The 21,585-nt window shown below is 41.4% G+C and overlaps 1 pseudogene; it reads left to right on the forward strand.

Moving 5' to 3' along the window:
- Window positions 1-1,224: 1,224 nt before the first annotated feature.
- On the forward strand, window positions 1,225-21,298 carry LOC113897868 (annotated as a pseudogene).
- Window positions 21,299-21,585: the final 287 nt, after the last annotated feature.

Genomic DNA, 21,585 nt, shown 5'->3' on the forward strand with positions numbered 1-21,585 from the left:
CAGATAAAAGGGCACACGTAAGACTTTCATAAATTTTAATCAGCAAAAGATGTAATAGGACAATGAATGTATTGGTCCTCATGTATTGGAGGAAGGGACTGCTGAGAAAGAAAACCTGTTCAGCATGCCAAGAGAGCTGTGCATTCTCAGAAGTCATGACAGTGTTTCCTTTAAGGCAAGACTTACTCCATGGCAGCTTATTTTCTTGCATTTTTCCATAATTAGGAAAAATAGTAAAATATACATTAAAAGAAAAATACTGACCCAGCAGAATCTACTTTATGAAATATAAAACATCTGAGGGGTTTTTTTTTAATTAATATTTCTCCTTGATAGCCTAATATATTTTCTCTAAAGTCTTGGCTCAGCCTACATTATTGTTACTGATAGCTACTCAGATTAAACAACAACTCAAGGTTATTGTCTGTGTGTCAGTTCTCAAGAGCATAATATACCAAAAAACACTTGGTATTTCCCCACCTAAGCCAGCATGTTTTGTATGTCAATCTAAAAATAAAAGATACTGAAGTAACATGTATGTAAATTTATCTACCCACAGTAGATCCTCAGTGGTTGACTCTGAATCCAGATCTATAAATATAAGTGTCCTTTCCGGAATCCTTTGTAATCTCCAAGCATCAAGAATCTCCTGTGTACTTGGTGCAACCCTCGGTTTTGCCTCATTGGGTCGCTGGTCCTCTATTATTGTAACGCTGCCCCAGAAAGAATCTAATGCTGTATCCTAACTCCTTTTCACCAGCTCTGTCAGAATTCAGATTAGAGAAGTCATTACAAAATGTTACTGCTCTTGTCCTCTACCTTAGCCTTTATCAAGTTTACAGCTGAAAAGAAGAAATGTAACTGTTATCCATGCAAGTTAGGAAACAAGTTCAAGGGATTATCATCTATTAAGAATAACATAAAAACTTACATACATTTTAGAATTATTTCGTGCTGCAAAATACATGACATAAGCAATTATGAAAACAAACTTTCAGTGTAAACATTTTTATGTGGATATGTGTATGTATAAAGAGTCATCATAAGTACCCTCCTCTTTTTATGGAAATTCCCAAAATAAAACATTCATGCAAGCACTACTGAGATGAATGAATAAATATCTGGAGTATAGAATTTTATTACCAACTGACATATCATCAGTCAGGTTCGTACATCTATTTGCCTTTAGAATAGTTAAGAGATCTGCTAAACATTTCAAACAATATGACCAAGACAGAAAATGAAATTATATTTGATCATGGTTAGTACCTCTATAAGGAGAAGGCAATGGCACCCCACTCCAGTACTTTTGCCTGGAAAATCCCATGGATGGAGGAGCCTCGTAGGCTGCAGTCCATGGGGTTGCTAGGAGTCGGACACGACTGAGCGACTTCACTTTCACTTTTCACTTTCATGCATTGGAGAAGGAAATGGCAACCCACTCCAGTTTTCTTCCCTAGAGAATCCCAGGGACAGGGGAGCCTGGTGGGCTGCTGTCTATGGGGTCACACAGAGTCGGACACGACTGAAGCGACTTAGCAGCAGCAGCAGCAGCAGTACCTTTATAACATACTAATAGGTTTGTTATAGTATTAACAATGTGACCCTGAAAAGACAAAAAAGGAAAACAGATGAAGTGCTGGATCCTCTCTGGATTTTACAAGTCTTTACTGTTTCATTATCATTTAAAAAATCTCTTTGTTCATTTGATACATCTTTTGTAATCACAAGTAAACGATGTCAGCATTTAATCAACTGGTGACATAAAGACGTACTATGCTGCCTTGGGTTGCTTTGCAGCAACTCTTGGGCTTCCCACTTATATAGGTCAGTGCCAACACCATGTTATGGGACTGTTACACAGCCCAAGGAACTGAACAGAGTCCAAGCTTTATGCTCTTCAATTGCTTCACTAGAACAATTGAAACCATTTTGGAATCAGAAGAATTTCATCCATGTGATAATAATGACTACAAATTACTGACCTCCTAATAGATGCTAATAGATCCTAATAGGAAATGTGCTCTTACATATATATTTTCCATGTAATCTACACAACATCCCCATGAAGGTTTTACATAATAGGCCTAGAGATTCAGCAAGTTGCCCAATATGACACAGCTATTAAAAGAGTCAGGGCTTACCAGGTGGTGCCGTGGTAAAGAATCCAAATGCCAGTGCAGGAGATGCAGGTTCAATCCTTGGGTCAGAATGACCCCCTGGAGTGGGAAATGGCAACTCACTGCAGTATTCCTGCCTGGAGAATCCCATGGACAGAGGAGCCTGGCGGGCTACAGTCCATGGGGTCACAAAGAGTCAGACGTGACTGAGTATGCACACAGTAACAACAGTGATTGAGAGAGTCAGGATTTTAAACTACCAAGCACGCTGTTCCTACTTCCTAAGATACATTTTCCTTTCTATTTCCACTGCATTTTCTGTATACTTTAAAAACAACAAAAGTGTTCATTTTTATTATATATATATATATTTTTTAATGAAAAATTACAAAAAGAAACATCTGCCTCCTACTTGAGTCCCCAGCTGCCAAACCTCCTCTTCAGCGATGTTCTATGTTTCTACAAGTAATTATGTAGGTACACACTCCCCTCTCCAATTTTTCTGATATAAATGGTAACTCACATTATGCCAGTGAGTTTTAAAAAGCATTCTCCTTGGAAACTAAGATGTTTACTTTTGAACATTTTTATTTTTAAAAATTTAGTGGATAGTCTTTACACATGGCTAGAAACTGAAACAATCCAGAGTGAAAAGCAAGTCTCTTCCTCCAGTCCTTGAAATTCTTCAATTTCTCCTGCCAGACTGAACCACTGTTACCAGTTTCCTTTGGAACCTTCCATATATCTTCTTTTCAAATAAAAACATGTATTTGTATCCCTTCCTCCAGTATATTTTGTTTATTTACATAAGCAACAGCAAACTGAACACATTGTTCTGCACCTGACTTCTTTCACTCAACCATAATATCTTGAAGATCATTCTATGTTAGTTTGTGTAATTCTATCTTAATCACTTTCAACATCAGACAGAATTCTGTTACATGTGAAGACCATAATTTATTTCACCAGTTCTCTATGCATGGACATTTACATTATTTCTTGTCTCCTGCTAGTGTGAAGAATTCTTTGATGACTATCCTCTTCTGTGTACATATGTGAGAAAGGTTTTATGCAGGATAAATTCTCAGAAGTAGAATTGTTGAGTCATAGGGCATATGCATTTATTTCAATGGTCGTTGCCAAATTACAGAGGTTGTACAGTTTACATTTCCTCATTAACATGTTTGAAAGTACACTTTTTCATCCAAACCTCACCAACACAGAACTTTATCAAACTTCTGTCAAGATGGAGTTTCATTCCTTTATTAGCTGTTTAGGTAGAGTTTCTGATTTTATGGATTAAATCTACTGTTTCACTGTGTACCACACTCAGGAATACATTCATGAGACAAAATTCATTCACTCTGGACGACAAAAGCAAGGTGACCTTTGATCAGCTAATTTATTTAGTACCTACTCTAGGCCAGGCAATGGGAATACAGGGATAAATGAGCCCTGGTTCCACTCAGGGACTATAACTGTCCCCACGTTTTGGTGAAAATGGCTTCAAGCACGTTTCAGTTGCTACTTGGAGAATGGATCCCATATGCTCATTTAGTCACTCAGTCGTGTATGACTCTTTGTACCCCATGGATTGTAACCCGCTAGGCTCCTCTGTCCATGGGATTCTCCAGGCAAGAATACTGGAGTGGATAGACATTCCCTTCTCCAGAGGATCTTCCTGACCCAGCGATCGAACCCCGGTCTCCTGCGTTGCAGGCAGATTCTTTACCAAAAAGGCTTAGACTTCCACCAAAGCTTTAGAAGATGCCGGGCAGCGGGGGGTTGTGGTGGTGTACAACCCTCCCACTTGATGCCTTTTATCTTCACTCTGTCATATGAATAAGACAGTTACAAACAAAATAGAAAGCATTTGGTATACCTAATAGGTGGTACTCACATTTTAATTGCAGTATGCTCTGTATCTCTAGCCTAGGAACAAGCTATAGGGTTTATGTTCTTGGAGAGTGGGGAGAAAGGGTTTGTTTTTTTTTTTTTTTCGTCCTTTTTTGGGTGGCAAGAAAAGGATATCAAAGTTTGGTTTTGTTTTTTTTTAACATATGAGAAACAGAAGAAACTAATTGTGAAAACATCAGTATTTGAAGCAGATTCTAACAACTGCCATCTTCCAGCTCTCCCTAAACTGACTACAGGAAAGCCTTTATTTTGTGGGAAATTATTTTCATACGTTCCGTTGATAGTTTATATAGAATCACACTACACCACACTACTCTAAGATTACTCACTTTGGTTACCAACTGTTAGATTCTGATAATGTCAGGTCAGTTCAGTTCAGTTCAGTGGCTCAGTCGTGTCTGACTCTGTGACCCCGTGAACCACAGCACACTGGGCCGCCCTGTCCATCACCAACTCCCGAAGTTCACCCAAACTCATGTCTATTGAATCGGTGATGCCATCTGATCATCTCATCCTCTGTCGTCCCCTTCTCCTCCTGCCCTCAATCTTTCCCAACATCAGAATCTTTTCCAATGACCCTGGGTCTTTTCAGCTCTTTGCATCAGATGGCCAAAATATTGGAGTTTCAGCTTCAACATCAGTCCATCCGATGAACACGCAAAACTGATCTCCTTTAGCATGGACTGGTTGGATCTCCTTGCAGTCCAAGGGACTCTCAAGAGTTTTCTCCAACACCACAGTTCAAAAGCATCAATTCTTCGGTGCTTGCTTTCTTATACTCCAAATCTCACATCCATACATGACCACTGGAAAAACCATCGCCTTGACTAGATGGACCTTTGTTGACAAAGTAATGTCTCTGCTTTTCAATATGCTATCTAGGTTGATCATAACTTTCCTTCCAAAGAGTAAGCATCTTTTAACTTCATGGCTGCAATCACCATCTGCGGTGATTTTGGAGTTCTCCCCACTGCCCCCGCCCAAATAAAGTCATCCACTGTTTCCACTGTTTCCACTGTTTCCACTCTTTCCCCATCTATTTGCCATGAAGTGATGGGACTGGATGCCATGATCTTAGTTTGTGAATGTTGAGCTTTATGCCAACTTTTTTCACTCTCCTCTTTCACTTTCATCAAGAGGCTCTTTAGTTCTTCTTCATTTTCTGCCATAAGGGTGGTGTCATCTGCATATCTGAGGTTATTGATATTTCTCCCCTCAATCTTGATTCCAGCTTATGCTTCCTCCAGCCCAGCATTTCTCATGATGTACTCTGCTGCTGCTGCTGCTGCTAAGTCGCTTCAGTTGTGTCCGACTCTATGCGACCCCACAGACGGCAGCCCACCAGGCTCCCCCATCCCTGGGATTCGCCAGGCAAGAACACTGGAGTGGGTTGCCATTTCCTTCTCCAATACCTGAAAGTGAAAAATGAAAGTGATGTCTCTCACTCGTGTCCAACTCTTAGCGACCCCATGGACTGCAGCGCACCAGGCTCCTCCATCCATGAGATTTTCCAGGCAAGAGTACTGGAGTAGGGTGCCATTGCCTTCTCCAGATGTACTCTGCATATAAGTTAAATAATCAGGGTGACAATACACATCCTTGACGTACTTCTTTTCCTATTTGGAACCAGTCTGTTGTTCCATGTCCAGTTCTAACTGTTGCTTCCTGACCGGCACACAGGTTTCTAAACAGGCAGGTCAGGTGGTCCGGTATTCCCATCTTGTTCAGAATTTTCCACAGTTTATTGTGATCCACACAGTCAAAGGCTTTGGCATAGTCAATAAAGCAGAAATAGATGTTTTTCTGGAACTCTCTTGCTTTTTCAATGATCCAGCGAATGTTGGCTATTTGATCTCTGGTTCCTCTGCCTTTTCTAAAACCAGCTTGAACATCTGGAAGTTCACGGTTCACATATTGCTGAAGCCTGGCTTGGAGAATTTTGAGCATTACTTTACCAATGTGTGAGATGAGTGCAATTGTGTGGTAGTTTGAGCATTCTTTGGCATTGCCTTTCTTTGGAATTGGAATGAAAACTGACCTTTTCCAGTCCTGTGGCCACTGCTGAGTTTTCCAAATTTGCTGGCATATTGAGTGCAGCACTTTCACAGCATCAGTGAACTCCAGGAGTTGGTGATGGACAGGGAGGCCTGGCGTGCTGGGATTCATGGGGTCGCAAAGAGTCGGACACGACTGAGCGACTGATCTGATCTGAAAAAATGATTGTTTAAAATAAGGGTCAGTAAACTATGACCAGTGGATCACCCACATAGTCTTGTAAATAAAGTTTTATTGGAACACTCCATGCTATTATTTTTTAACTGAATGGACTAAGTTCCTTGGTTGGGTTAATACGTATAGACTGCCTGAGATAATAAAACGTTCACCATCACATTAGGTTAACGCTAAATGAAGGTCTTCTTAGTCCTGACAGGAGAAAAGGGTTGAGTGTTAACCTCATTATGAACTGTTTTCCATGCTTTTTTGTTTCCATATTTTCTAAGGACATTTTCATGCTATAACTGCAGATTGAGTAGTAGCAAAAGAGATTTTATAGCCCATAACCCCAAAATATTTATTACTTGACATTTTACAAAAAAGCCTTCAAATTTCACTGTAAGGATAGTGCATCATTAAGCAATTGCCTATTGATTGACATTTCAATCATTTCTAATGTTCTGCTGTTATAAATATTCATATAGATTAAATGATAGTTTGATCTCGTATTACAGATATTTTGGACGTCTGTGTCTTTGCACACTTGTGAATATTGACTGATATACACAAATTTAAAACTTTTTTGCATTGATATTAATACGTCAGTCATTTCTTTTATAATTTTTGTGTTTAGTATCATGCATAGAAAGGTGGATAGCTACTGGGAACTGGGGTTTTTTTGTTGTTGTTTTGCTTGTTTTTCAGCAAATCTAACCTGCTGTTGAATTCTCCAATATGTACTTGGATGGCCCTGCTCATTCTTTGTCCATTTATACCAGGAAAATGGCTCAAAACGAGAGCAGGAAGGGGAGAGCAGCTGCCCATGACACAGCCACTCTGATTGTGCTCTGACTGATGGCTGGGTTAATCTTCCCAGGCTCTGGCTGAACTCTATCTCCAGGCTAAATCCAAATTCTGACTGGCACACTGCCTCGGGTCCCACCTTCCCATGACTCTGCCCACGCCTCTAGCTAGCCAGGCACAGCTGAACTCACAGAGTGCCAACGTCTCTGGGCTTCCTGAACGCTATACTTTTTCACGCTTTCCAAACTAGGCTCTCACCCTGGGCTGCAACTTTTTAATGTTTGGCCTGCCTTGTCTGTTGTGTGGTCACCAGTTCAGACAGGCTAACAGAACCAATGCCAAATGAAATTCCCCTTCAAATAGTTCTCAGTGTATGGAACTTGGAATAATGTGTATTTGTTACTCAAGAAAAAATCCATTATTAAGAAAAATCCAATTAGCCCCCTGAAGTTAATGCCTCACAGGTACTTTCAAATATCAAAATTATATCACAGTATACGTCTAATTGGAGAAGGAAATGGCAACCCACTCCAGTATTCTTGCCTGGTGGGCTGCCGTCTATGGGATTGCACAGAGTCGGACACGACTGAAGCGACTTAGCAGCAGCATACGTCTAATACCATCCACAAAGAGATCTGCAGAGGGCAAGAGAGAGGGGAGGATGTGTCTATATTAATAAAGTTAACTTTTGAAACTAGCTATTTTTTAATGAAAATAAACAGATTCAGAAGACCTAGAGGATGCCATTACAGCATAATTTACAGAACAGTGTGGAAGTTTCAATAAACTTTAAAAAATACTCTTTCATGAAGTTTATGAGAATTCATTGCCACAGGTTGTTTTCTTGATCTCCTAGGAATTCATTTTCTCACAAATTGTACAGAATATCTTGTAAAAAGTAAACACATGGAATAGTATTTCTAAAATGCAGTAATTGTTTTCTTTTATCTTCTCTCCTCTTTGTCATTTAGAACTCTTTCTTTGACTCTTTCAAAGAATTTCCAGTTTTCTTTGTAGACTGACAAAAATAACTTCAAATCACCCTGGAATCTATGTATAAACATAGGGTCATTGCATTTCTTTTTGAGAGAATTTGGCTATGACTGCTATTAAATTTTAAAGATGAGGAATGGCAAATGATAACCTCTCATGATTTTGCCATCTAACTCTAGCCCTTGTTTTCCTGCCTTTTGAGACATTGGGATGTCAGAGTCTGGATTTTCCCTAAATCGCGTCTTTAGATGGTAATTAGTTTTCTATTACTGCTGTAACATTGCATCACAAAATTGATGGTTTAAAAACAACACAGACTTGTTCTCCTATACTGCTAAAGGTCAAAAGTCCAAAACTGAATTTTATGAGTAATAAATCAAGGTATTCACAGCGCCATGTTTCTTCTGGAGCCTCAAGGGAAGAACCCATGCTTTGTCCTTCTCAGCTTCAGAGGTTGCCTGCAACCCTTGGCTCATGGTCCTACATCATTCTGATTTCTGCTTCTGTCAATATATCTCTTTCTCTGACTCTGACACTCCTACCTCTGTTTTATAAGGACTCTTGTGATTATGTTGTGCTCTCCTAGATAATCTAAAATAATCTCCCAGAATCAAGATCCTAACCTTAATCGCATCTGCAAAGTCCCTTCTGCCATGGAAAGGTCCAGAGATTAGAATGCAGACCTCTCTGGGGGGACCACATTTTGTCCTAATCCAGGCACATGCACATGCGTGCTAAGTCACTTCAGTCACGTCCAACTCTTTGCAGCCCTATGGACGACCCCAACAGGCTTCTCTGTCCAGACAAGGATACTGGAGAGGGTTGCCATCCCCTCCTCCAGGGAACCTTCCCGATCCAGGGATCAAACCCATGTCTCTTACATCTCCTACATTGGCAGGAGGGTTCTCTATCACTGAGCCACCTGCAAAGCCCAATGCAGTCACATACTTGAATCTATTTTACAATTTTGCCTGGATAACTCACTAATGGGAAAACACCATTAATATTTTGGGGGTTTAAAACTAGTATAAAGGCAATAGCTATGTCCATGAAAAGAGGCAGAAAAGGATATTAGGGCAAATACAGTTCTGTAATGATCTATTTCTGTAATTACACAACCACATATTCTCTCTGCCAGATGCCCTCTTTCATACTTCAATTCCATCCATTCTCATATCTGTCTGACCTTTAATTAAAACTAAGATCTACTTTTGGGTATTAGGAACTCCCCATTCTAGGATCAACAAGCTCCCCTACATCCTTGAACACGATTTATCTTAAATATAGTTCATGACTCAGTATGATTAGAGTTTGGTTTTCCACCAATACCACTGTCATCTCTAATGTAGGCCACATCCCATTGTGTTTCCTCATTGCTCACAGGGTAAGGAGGCATTGCTATATTTTATTTCATTGTTACTTCCTACTTTTTCTCCACCACTGCTCTCAGTACCATATTTGTTTTGGAAGGAAGCCCAAGCCATTCACTTATACATCCCTTCCCCCACCTTCTCTAATTATCTATGGAAATTCAGAATACACTCCACTTTCCTTGATCATTTCAGGATTTTAGTCTTTCTCTCTACCCTATCTACCACCATCAACCTCAAAAGCTGCATACAAACTTCCCAACATTCTAACCTCACAATTCTTCTGAGGACCAATATAATTCTTAATCTTGCCTTCTCCCCTTGCCAGCTGGGTGCAGTAATGCTCACTCATTGATCCTGCCCTGACCTTCCATGGTCAAAGGCTTTGAGAAGCTTTGTATCATCATTTGGAAAGCTCAAAAGCAATGCTCAAAATTCTCCAAGCCAGGCTTCAACAATACATGAACTGTGAACTTCCAGATGTTCAAGCTGGTTTTAGAAAAGGCAGAGGAACCAGAGATCAAATTGCCAACATCCAATGGATCATTGGAAAAGTAAGAGTTCCAGAAAAACATCTATTTCTGCTTTATTGACTATGCCAAAGCCTTTGACTGTGTGGATCACAACAAACTGGAAAATTCTGAAAGAGATGGGAATACCAGACCACTTGACCTGCCTCCTGAGAAATTTGTATGCAGATCAAGAGGCAACAGTTAGAACTGGACATGGAACAACAGGCTGGTTCCAAATAGGAAAAGGAGTATGTCAAGGCTGTATATTATCACCCTGCTTATTTAACTTATATGCATAGTACATCATGAGAAACACTAGGCTGGAAGAAGCACAAGCTGGAATCAAGATTGCCAGGAGAAATATCAATAACCTCAGATATGCAGATACCACCGTTACGGCAGAAAATTAAGAACTAAAGAGCCTCTTGATGAAAGTGAAAGAGGAGAGTGAAAAAGTTGGCTTAAAGCTCAACATTCAGAAAACTAAGATCATGGCATCCGCTCCCATCGCTTCATGGGAAATAGATGGGGAAACAGTGGAAACAGTGGCTGACTTTACTTTTTTGGGCTCCAAAATCACTGCAGATGGTGATTGCAGCCATGAAATTAAAAGACATTTACTCTTTGGAAGGAAAGTTATGACCAACCTAGAGAGCATATTAAAAAGCTGAGACATTACTTTATCTGTCTAGTCAAGGCAATGGTTTTTCCAGTAGTCGTGTATGTTGGACTATAAAGAAAGCTGAGCCCAGAAGAATTTATGCTTTTGAACTGTGGTGTTGGAGAAGACTCTTGAGAGTCCCTTGGACTGCAAGGAGATCCATTCAGTCCATCCTAAAGATCAGTCCTGGGTGTTCATTGGCAGGACTGATGTTGAAGCTGAAACTCCAATACTTTGGCCACCTGATGCGAAGAGCTGACTCATTTGAAAAGACCCTGATGCTGGGAAAGATTGAGGGAAGGAGGAGAAGGGGATGACAGAGGATGAGACGGTTGGATGGCATCACCGACTCAATGGACAAGAGTTTGGGTAAACTCCGGCAGCTGGTGATGGACAGGGAGGCCTGGCCTGCTGTAGTCCATGGTGTCGCAGAGTCGGACACAACTGAGCGACTGAACTGAACTGAACTGAACTGAAAGTAAATAGACCTTCCTGCAGTTGAACTCTAACCTTTTTTCTCAGTTCTAGAAACTGAGGTTTGACTTGATGTCAAGAAGTTACAAAGTGACAAAAATGGTTTTCATCTTGCTCCCTTGTGTTTAAGACCCGTGACAGTCTTCTGTCCCCACAAGCCTCCAGGGGTCCTGACCTTGTTCCTCCCCCAGCTCGGGGCTGGGGTTTTATCTGTAACAAGTTTTTCTGGCACTTAAAACCTGCCATTCTGTGTCATCTTAAATCGGAACATTACTTCTGTCTAGAATCCAGTAGCCACATCCATGCTAAGGCTAACCATTAGCTTGGACCCTGAATTTTAAAGGTTCATGTATCTCCTGCCCACTATGTTCTGCCTGTCTAGCTAGATGTTCTCCCAGTGCCAACAGCTGGATCTTTATCCCTGATATCTGCTCACGCAAGGAGACTGGTCCAGCTTCAATTCAATCTACCCTACCAAGTTTCAGTGAACTTTTCTGTGACAAGCTATGAAATGAGATATGATAATAGCCCCCAAGCTTTCTGCCACTCTCTTACTGTTATCAAATGGGATTTTCCTTCTTCCTTTGTTCTCTAGTCACTTACCCCACAGGCTTTTTTCTTGCATTATTTCCTTCCCTCGTGGCTCCAGGACATTCCAAACATTTTAGATTCTCTCTTATCTTGGTTTCTCTGCCATCTTCTCTTGGCCAATATTTCAAATTTGGTAGTTCCTGGGGTCATCATTAGGACATCTGCAAAACTTCCAGTTCTCTTAGGTCTAGGTAACTGGTAGAGTCTTACTTTTCTACCCTCTCTGCTCTGGCCAACAAAATGTATTTATGAAAAGTCTCATTTCCAGGAAGAAGCTTTAAGAGATAATGCTTCCTCAACCTAAATGTCAACTGATAAATGAATAGATAAAGAAGATGTGTACATATATAATGGAATACTGCTGCTGCTGCTAAGTCGCTTCAGTCGTGTCCGACTCTTCGTGACCCCATGGATTGCAGCCTACCAGGCTCCTCCGTCCATGGGATTTTCTAGGCAAGAGTACTGGAGTGGGTTGCCATTGCCTTCTCTGAATGGAATACTACTCAGCCATAAAAAAGAACAAAATAATGTCATTTCAGCAACATGGATGGACATAGAGATTGTCATACTAAGTGAAGTAAGTCAGACAGAGACAGACAAATATCACATGATATCACATATGTGGGGTCTAAAAAATGATACAAATTAACGTATTTATAAAACAAACCCACAGACTTAGAGAATGAACTTATGGTTACTAGCAGGAAGGCTGGCGATAGGGATAGATTGGGAATTTGGGATGGACTTGTACACATTACTGTATTTAAAACAGATAACCAAAAAGGACCTACGGTATAGCACAGGGAACTCTGTTCAATGTTATCTGGCAGCCTGGATGGGAGAGGAGTTTGGGGGGAAATGGATACATGCGTATGTATAGCTGAGTCCCTTTGCTGTCCACCTGAAACTATCACAACATTGTTAATCAGCTATACTGCAATATAAAATAAAAAGGTAAAAAATTTTTTAAATAAAATAATATAACCAAAAAGGACCTATTGTATAGCACACAGAACTGTTCAATATTATGTATTAACCTAAGTGCTGCAGTTCATAGGGTCGCAAAGAGTCAGACACAACTCAACGACTGAACTGAACTGACCTGAACTGAAGTGGGAAAAGAATTTGCAAAAGAAAAAATACATGTATGTGTATAACAGAATCACTTTGCTGTAAACCTGAAACTAACACATTGTTAATCAATTGTACTCCAATATACAATAAAAAATTTTTGTAAAGAGATAATGCTTTCTTTGCCATATTTTCTTTCCTTTTGCCTCCATGACCAACAACACACTCTGAGTGAGAAGAGTAGCCCCAGCCAACTTACAATGGACATGGAGCAATAGAAGAAATAAATCTTTGTTGCTTGAAGCATTTGAGATTAGGGAGTTGTTTTTGTACAGATACTAATCTACCATCTATTTTCTCCACTCATATTCCAGTCTGTAGTGGACCAGGTATTTTACCTAACCAGTATGACTTTGAAAACCACCCCTTTCCCACTTTGGGTTTATGTAATTCATGGCTTCAGGGGTGAGTATATGACTCAGACCCAGGCAATCAAACTATCCCATCCCTTTGGCCCCAGCGATTAGTCCAGTGTTGGTCACACACCCAAGTTAGACACTGTAGTTTATATCAGGGTTTGGCTGGAAAATTGGGAGAGAATTTTTTTTTGTATGGACTTGCTTAAGCAGGTAGACTGTATTCTTGGGGCTGTCAGTGGATACTTAGGAAAGTGGAGGCAAACAATGTAGAAAAAGTTTTCATTGCTGTTCTTTTTTTTTTTTTTGGTGGTGCTATATGGCATGAGGGGATCTTAGTTCCTTGACCAGGGATCAAACCCATGCCCCATGCATTGGCAGAAGGGAGTATTAACCACTGGACCTCCAGGAAAGTCCAAAGAGTAAAATATAGTTTTGATGACATTGTTTAAGGCATTGGATTTAGCCATGCCATAAATCCTTATACTCTTCAGACTTTTCTGTGATGTACGCCAATAAATTTCCTTTATTCTTTATTTTGAATTGAGATTTCTGTCACTTGCAACTGAAAAAAAAATGCTGATTAAAACAGCTGCAAAGCATTAATGGAAACACCAGGAAACCACACAATTTTCCCTTATACTTTCACCCTAGAGAATATCAACTGAATTCTCAGTGGGATCAGCACTCCTCTTGCTCATCTTTATTTACTTCCTATTGTATTCCTCATGGCACCTTTTCCCAGACATTCTCTACTGTAAATTCCCTTCCTGTTCCCTAAGATGAGCTAGCCTTTAACTTCTCTGAAATCAGATTCATCCGTCTTGAACATCCTCCACTTATACCCTATTCCTATGCAGTTTCATCTATCCATCTCTTTCCAAACTTAACCATATCACTTGTTCCTTTCCTGGTGGTTTGTGTCCTGGTTTTCCTCTAATATCTCCAACCACTCCTGTGTCTCCATTTCCTTCCACTGCAACCAGGGAACAGCTGTTCACAGCGTCTACCTGTCCTTTCTTACAGTGTGCAGATTCCTGATTATCTCTTCCTTTGGCTTTATCTGTCACCCACAGGCAAATGGCTCTCAAATCCAGTTTTGGCCTGCTAGGCTTTTGCATTCACATGCCCCAGTTAGAAAAACACCTCATACTCACCATGTCCAAAAGTGAAATTATTCTGCTCTTTCAAAATTCAAGTTCCGAGTTATTCTGAGAAATCTCAGTTTCTCTCCTCTGTATCTTCAGGTCCAATTAGTTACTATGTGATATCAATATCACCCTACAGTACTTCTCCAAACTATACCCTCCTTACTACCAACATAGATACTAATTTGGGCTTTTATTACCTATTTTGCAGACTCATGCAATCATTGCTTCAGTATCCATAGAAACTGGGTTTCTGATCAAATTCCAGAAGGCCAAAAACAAAATTAAATAAAAAGATACAAACCGAAATAACTTTTTGTTTTCTACCTCTTGTCCAGGCACATACATCAGCTCAGAACTCTCAGATGAATGTCTGCTAGACCCCTGTTATTTGTCTTCACAAGTTAGATCTCAGTACTTCATATCTGCAATGATATCCTCAGGACATATGCTCAGGGGCCACTGCTGCAAAATTCTTTCAGAGTCCTCATGGCCCCACAGAAAAGTTTCAAACAAGCTACTGCAAAAGATTTTCCAGAACTCAGGCAGTATCATTTTTTTTTGTTAGAGAATGTTTTCCAAGTCTTGTCCCAGACTCTTTAACTTTCTTATTATACTACTATCCTGAAAATGTTTTTGTAACAGAGCCCAACAATAAACCATAATATAAAATTCTCATCTGTAGATGTATAAACCTGTAAGAATTTCTCTAACAGTAATCATCTACCCAGCTTCCCACAGGCAAATGACTCTCAAATCTATTCACTCCAGTCTTGGCCTTCCTTTTTAGCTCATTCTCTTCAGAAAATGGTTCCAGTTCCTTTCTTGAAGGACAACATAGATCACTCTTTAAAAAATTCAGTCATCCCTACCAACTACAGAATCCAACCCAAAGTCCTTTGCCTGGTGTCTCAGTCCATTTGGGCTGCTATAACAAAATACTATCAGATGAGTAGCTTAATACAGTTGACCCTTGAGCAAGGCAGGAATTAGGGGCACCTACCCTCTGTGCATTCAAAAATCAAGGTATCATTTATAGGTAGTCCTCCTTACACAAGATGCATCCGTATATGTGGTTCTGCACCTGGAATTCAACCAACTGGAAATTGTGTACTATTGCAGTATTTACTATTGAAAAAAACACACATGTAAGTGGACCCATGCAGTTTAAACCCTTATTGTTCAAGGGTCAACTGTAAACAACAGAAATGTATTTCTCATAGTTCTGGAGGCAGAGAAATTCAAGATCAAGGTGTCGGCTTCCCTCCTTGGCTGGACGACCACTTTCTATCTCTGCCTTCACATGGTCCTTCCTCTGTGTGTATCCATGTCTTTGTCCCAATTTTCTCTTCTTATAAGGACATCAATCATATTGGATTAGGACCAATGAGTCTTAAAGACCTCATTTAACTTAATTACCTCCTTAATGAGCACTTGTCAGTAATCTTGTCTTTGAAAAGTAGATTTGACTTAGACATGCAGAAATAGGGGATGCTGTAAGGTTGCAATATTATGAACAAAGTCCCAAAACCTGGCAAGGAAACCCCACGGAGTAATCAGTGGCCAGTTTGGAAACCTGGCTAGAGAAGCAGGTGTGGGAGATGAGGATGGATAGGTGGTGTCACGAGCTGAACTGGGTCCCCCAAAATTTATATGTTGAAGTCCTAATCCCCAGGATCTCAGAATGTACCTGTATTTGGAGATATATTCTTTAATGAGGTAATTAAGGCAAAAAGCACAGATGTACCTGGTGGGCTACGGTCCATGAGGTCGCAAAGAGTTGGACACAACTGAAGCGACTTAGCATGCAAGCACACAAGGTAAAACGAGGTCTTTAAGGTACACCCTAACCCTAACCCTAACCCTATCTTTTATAAAGTCTCTGCAAACACTGAATTAGCTACTATTCTGAACCATTTCTCCTAAAGGAAATACAGGATTAGGTTCCTGCGAGCCTCTGATTACAACAATTTCATCAACCAATGAACATATATTTGTTTTATGTGTGTTCAGTTTGTGTCTGCACATGCTCACGTGCTAAGTCACTTCAGTCATGTCCAACTCTCTGCAACCCTACAAATTGTAGCCCATCAGGCTCCTCTGTCCATGGGATTCTCCAAGCAAGAATACTGGAGTGGGCTGCCCCTCCTGCAGGAAACTTTCCAACCCAGGGATCGAACCTGCGTCTCTCATGCCTCCTGCATTGGAGACATGTACCACTAGTACCACCTGGAAAGCTCCCTGTTCTGTTTAAAGATGTCTTATTTAATATACATTGTTGATTCATTAACACTGAACTACCAACCAGCCGCACCATAACTCATGCCTGAATAAAGCTTATCTAACACTGTATTTTTTCTGTAAGGCACCTCACAGCCTTTTTGTACCAAGAATACCAGACAGCACTTCAGCACTATGCTTGGAAGTCATTTTAAATAGCAAAATCACAAGAAAAAGCACACACACACACAAAAAAACACGGCACTAAATAGACCATAAAAAGATAACTTGTTTACAGTCTGAACTGAGCTGAGAACACACATGTTGAGCAACTCAAATTTTTCATTGCACTGCACATGCTTGTGAATGACTACACAAGTGCCTCAAGTATTGATCTTGGAGTCAGAGATAAATTCTAGCAAGTAGATGAATTAGAAAATATGAAATCTTGGACTTCCCTGGTGGTCCAGTGGTTAAGAATTCTCCTGCCAGTGCAGGGGACAAAGGTTTGATCCCTAGTCCAAGAAGATTCCACATGCCACAGGGCAGCTAAGCCCATGCGCCAGAACTACTGAAGCCTGCATGACTCAGAGCCCATTCTTGCAGCAAGAGAAGCCCGCACACTGCAACTAGAGAGTAACCTTTGCTTGCTGCAACTAGAGAAAGCCCACAAGCAGTTATGAAGACCCAGCACAGCCAAAAATAAATGAATAAAAAAAATAAATGTGAACTCTGTAAGTAACAAGGATCAACTGTACTATTAATCCCATTTTATAGATAAGGAAACTAAGACTTGCGCAGTTAAGATCTTTCACAAGGTCACTGCTTGTGAAGTTAGCATAGCCAGGATTCAAATTTTACTTTGTAGAAGATTTTTTTTTCACCAGTACTGAGTCAGGATAGGATAAACAGAGTTGAGGAAATCAGTCAAGCACACTAATACAGAGGCTGCAAATAGCGAATAGCCTTTGCAAAAACTTGCCAATTACACGAAGCATGCTTTCTGGGAATGACACCAAAATATTAGTGAAGAGCAGTTTCACACTTTAAACAAAGAGGATTGTTCTTAGAAGTACAGTAGTAATAGATTTATCTGATGGCACTAGAGCCCAAGTGACAAAAATCCACAGCCTTTGTTTCTGCAGAGTTTATGTTGTTATCTTCTCAATACAATTCTGTTTGGGGAAAAAAATAAGTACATTCACACCCAAGCATTAGATAGTATACAAAAGCATAATCAGGGACATATTATAATAGGGCAATTCAAGGAATTAGTGGTCAAGTCTGTAAAGGGGCCTTCATGCACCAAAAAGCATAGTGTATAAGCCATTAAAAAAAAAAAAAAAGCATTTATTCATCCAGAAAACCACTAAGCTGCCACTGTGATATCAGGTCCTCAACATTAGGGTGAATATAAAATAGTTCCTGACATGGCCATAATCACAGAAGAGTTCCTGAGGCAGGTGTAACTGTGTGTGCCTGTGTGTGTTCCGTGGTGTTTTTACTCTGTTTCTCTCCCTCCCATACCAGGGATCTAAGACATGTCTCCTGCATTGGCGGGCAGATTCTTTACCACTGACCCACCTGTAAGAGAGCCCTTTCTTGCACGTTATCTTCCCAGAGCTGCTACCCAGACATCACCACAAGTTCCTGATTTTCTTCCTGTCCCTCTGACCTCCCTTTGGGAAATACACCTCCTCTTTCCAGCCTCTAAATAAGATAGTCCTGAGAGTCAGTCCACAAATTTTTATTCTATCTCTTCTCACTCCCTAAGTGATCTTATCCAATCTCAGGAGTTTTTTAATTAATTGTTTTTTCTGGCCGTGCCACTCAGCATGTGAGATCTCAGTTCCCTGACCAAGGATTGAAACTGCACCTCCTGCAATGGAAGCCCAGAGTCTTAACCACTGGACTACCAGGGAAGTACCCAGTCTCAGGGTTCTAAATTCAGTCAAGGACTCAATTGGAAACAGATGGCTCACTGAAATTACAGTAATTCAAGAAGGGCTCATTACAAGGACTATTTGTAAAGGCATAAGGACAGCAATAGGGCTTCCCTGGTGGCTCAGATGATAAAGAATCTGCCTCTAATGCAGGAGACCCAGGTTCGATCCCTGGGTCGGGAAGATCCCCTGGAGGAGGAAATGGCAACCCACTCCAGTATTCTTGCCTGGAGAATTCCATGGACAGAGGAGCCTGGCAGGCTACCGTCTGTGGGGGCAAAAAAGAGTCAGATGTGACTGAACAACTAACACTTCACAGACAGCAGTACTCTGAGGCCAGTAGGGGGAGGGAGGGGCTGCTTCTACCCCAGGACTAGAGGGGTAAAAGGAGGGGGCAGTGACCGCGTCTGGAGAGACAGCTTCGTGGAGGCCTGCCTGACAGGAGCTGTAAATTTTCATGGAGGGGCTCAGGCAGCTAAGGGGAACTGAAGGGAGGGAGCTGGGGAATAAGTCACCCCACCTTGCTCTCCTTTCTTCTGATGTGCTGCCGGCGGCTGAATCCAGCTGGACACCAGAAGGTTGGAGTCCACTGACTTAATCACTATGGATTAGTCTGTATGGAGGCAGGGAGCAGGGTGGAGTGGTGTGGGGAAAGAATCTGGAAGGCCTGCAAAGATGTCCAGCATGCTTTCCTCTGTGGAAGAGTCACACATTTGATTAGTACCAACCTTAACTTTTTGAGTTGAATCACAGTGGTCCGTTGGCCCCCTGAATTTTGAGGGTCCCATGCCCAGGCCTGGTCCCTACCTATTCTGTTCCTTCCCTACTCCTTCCTTACTCCCCTCCCAGTTTTACCACCATTCACTTGATAGCTTAGGCCCAAACCTAGCTTTCATCCCTGAATCATTGATTTCTCTTACACCCAATCCATAAGCAAGTATGTCAGCTCCACTTTGTGTGTGTGTGACAGAGACATCAGTGGTTTAATGGATAGAATTCAGCTCCACTTTCAACTAATGTCCAGGGAGTTCCCTAACAGTCCAGTGGTTAGGACTTAGTGCTCTCACTGCTAAGGGCCCAGCAGTTCCTGGTTGGGGAACTAAGATCCCACATCCCACAAGACACATGATGTGGCCAAAACAACAGCAACAACAACAAACAATCTGGATACTCCTCATCACCTGCACAGCATCCAACCTCGTCCATACCCACATATATCTAGCTTGTATGAATGCAATAGATGGCTACCTGGCTTCCCCACCTGTTCTGGCTCCCACTACAGTTGATTCCACTTTGGGCTCTGCTAGGTCCACATAGCGGAGAAGGCAATGGCACCCCACTCCAGTATTCTTGCCTGGAAAATCCCATGGATGGAGGAGCCTGGTAGGCTTCAGTCCATGGGGTCACGAAGAGTCAGACACGACTGAGCAACTTCTCTTTCACTTTTCACATTCATGCATTGGAGAAGGAAATGGCAACCCACTCCAGTGTTCTTGCCTGGAGAATCCCAGGGATGGGGGAGCCTGGTGGGCTGCCGTCTATGGGGTCACACAGAGTCGGACACGACTGAAGCGACTTAGTAGTAGTAGTGGTAGGTCCACATAGTGAGGATTTCCCTGGTGGCTCAGAGGGAGGTCCACATAGTAGCTAGAATGATTTTTCTCTAGTTACTCTCTAACTCCTTACCCCGATTAAATTTTCTCCCCAGGAACTATCGCCACATAAATGCCTGCATATGTCTACTCAATTATTTATTTATTGTCATTTTCTCCATTAAAATGTATGTTTTATGAAGGCAAGGATCTTCTTGTCATCCCCTCAGTTGAAATGATTATTTCTTTTTTTAAAAAAATTTTTATTTATTTGTTTATTGTTGGCTAGGGCACACAGGCTTCAGTAGTTATGGCACGTGGGCTGAGTAGTTGTGGTTCCTGGATTCTAGAGCACAAGCTCAATAATTGTGGCAGATGGGCTTAGCTGCTTCGAGGCATGTGGGATCCTCCCAGGCCAAGGATTAAAACAGTGTCTTCTGCATTGGTAGGCAGATTTCTTACCACTAAGCCACAAGGGAAGCCCTGAACTCTCTCTTGAGTGAAAAAAAAAGAAGAAGAATACCTCTGCAAAAGACATTACTAAGAGAATGAGAAGACAAGCCACAGACAGGAAGAACATGTTTGCAAAAGACATATTTGATAAAGGACTATTATCCAAAACAGGCAAAGAACCTTTAAAATTCAGCAATTAAAAGACAACTTGATTAAAAAATGGGCCAACATCCTGCCACCTCACTAAAGAAGATACACAGATACTCTTCCTGTTTTCCATCACAGTTCAGAATCAGAGTGAAAAGGAGAGCCCCATGTGGGGACTTCCCATCTGTAAGCTCTGCCTCAACATCTCTGGCAGGGAGAGCAGACACGAACTGACCTGGGCAGCCTCAGGGCAGGAGCAGCCCACGGGCCAGACCTCTGTGTTCTCCAAAGCTAGATACGCCATCAGGTCCTTTGGTATCAGCAGAAATGAAAAGACTGCCATCCATTGTGTGGCCAAGGCAGAAGAAATCCTGGAGAGAGGTCTAAAGGCACAGAAGTGTAAATTAAGAAAAAAAGAATTGCTCAGATGCTGGAAATGGCTTTGGGATCCAGGAACACATCGATCTGGCAATCAAATGTGACACAAGCACCGGCGCCTATGGTCTGGGCGTATGTGTGGTGTTGGGTTGGCCAGGTTTCAGCATCACAGAAGGGCAGAACAGGCCGCACTGGGGACAAACACAGACTTAGAACATAGGCCATGCGCTGTTTTCAGCAGAAGTATGATGGGATCATCATTCCTGGCAAATAAATTCCTGATTCTTTCTGAAAGGCCAAGAAAGTACACCTGAAACTAATATAATATGTCAGATACATATTAACGAAAAAATTTAATTATGAAGAAGCCAACAGGACTTCCCTGGTGGTACGCTAAATAGGAATCTGCCTGCCAATGCAGGGGACACAGATTTGAATCCTGGACTGGGAGGATTCCATGTGCCACAAGTACTGAAGCCCATTCACCTAGAGCCTGTGCTCTGCAATGGGGGAAGCCACCGCAATAAGTCCATGCACCACAGTGAAGAGTGGTCCCTGCTC

The sequence above is a fragment of the Bos indicus x Bos taurus genome, chromosome 1 (assembly GCF_003369695.1).
Source record: "Bos indicus x Bos taurus breed Angus x Brahman F1 hybrid chromosome 1, Bos_hybrid_MaternalHap_v2.0, whole genome shotgun sequence".
Classification (NCBI taxonomy): domain Eukaryota; kingdom Metazoa; phylum Chordata; class Mammalia; order Artiodactyla; family Bovidae; genus Bos; species Bos indicus x Bos taurus.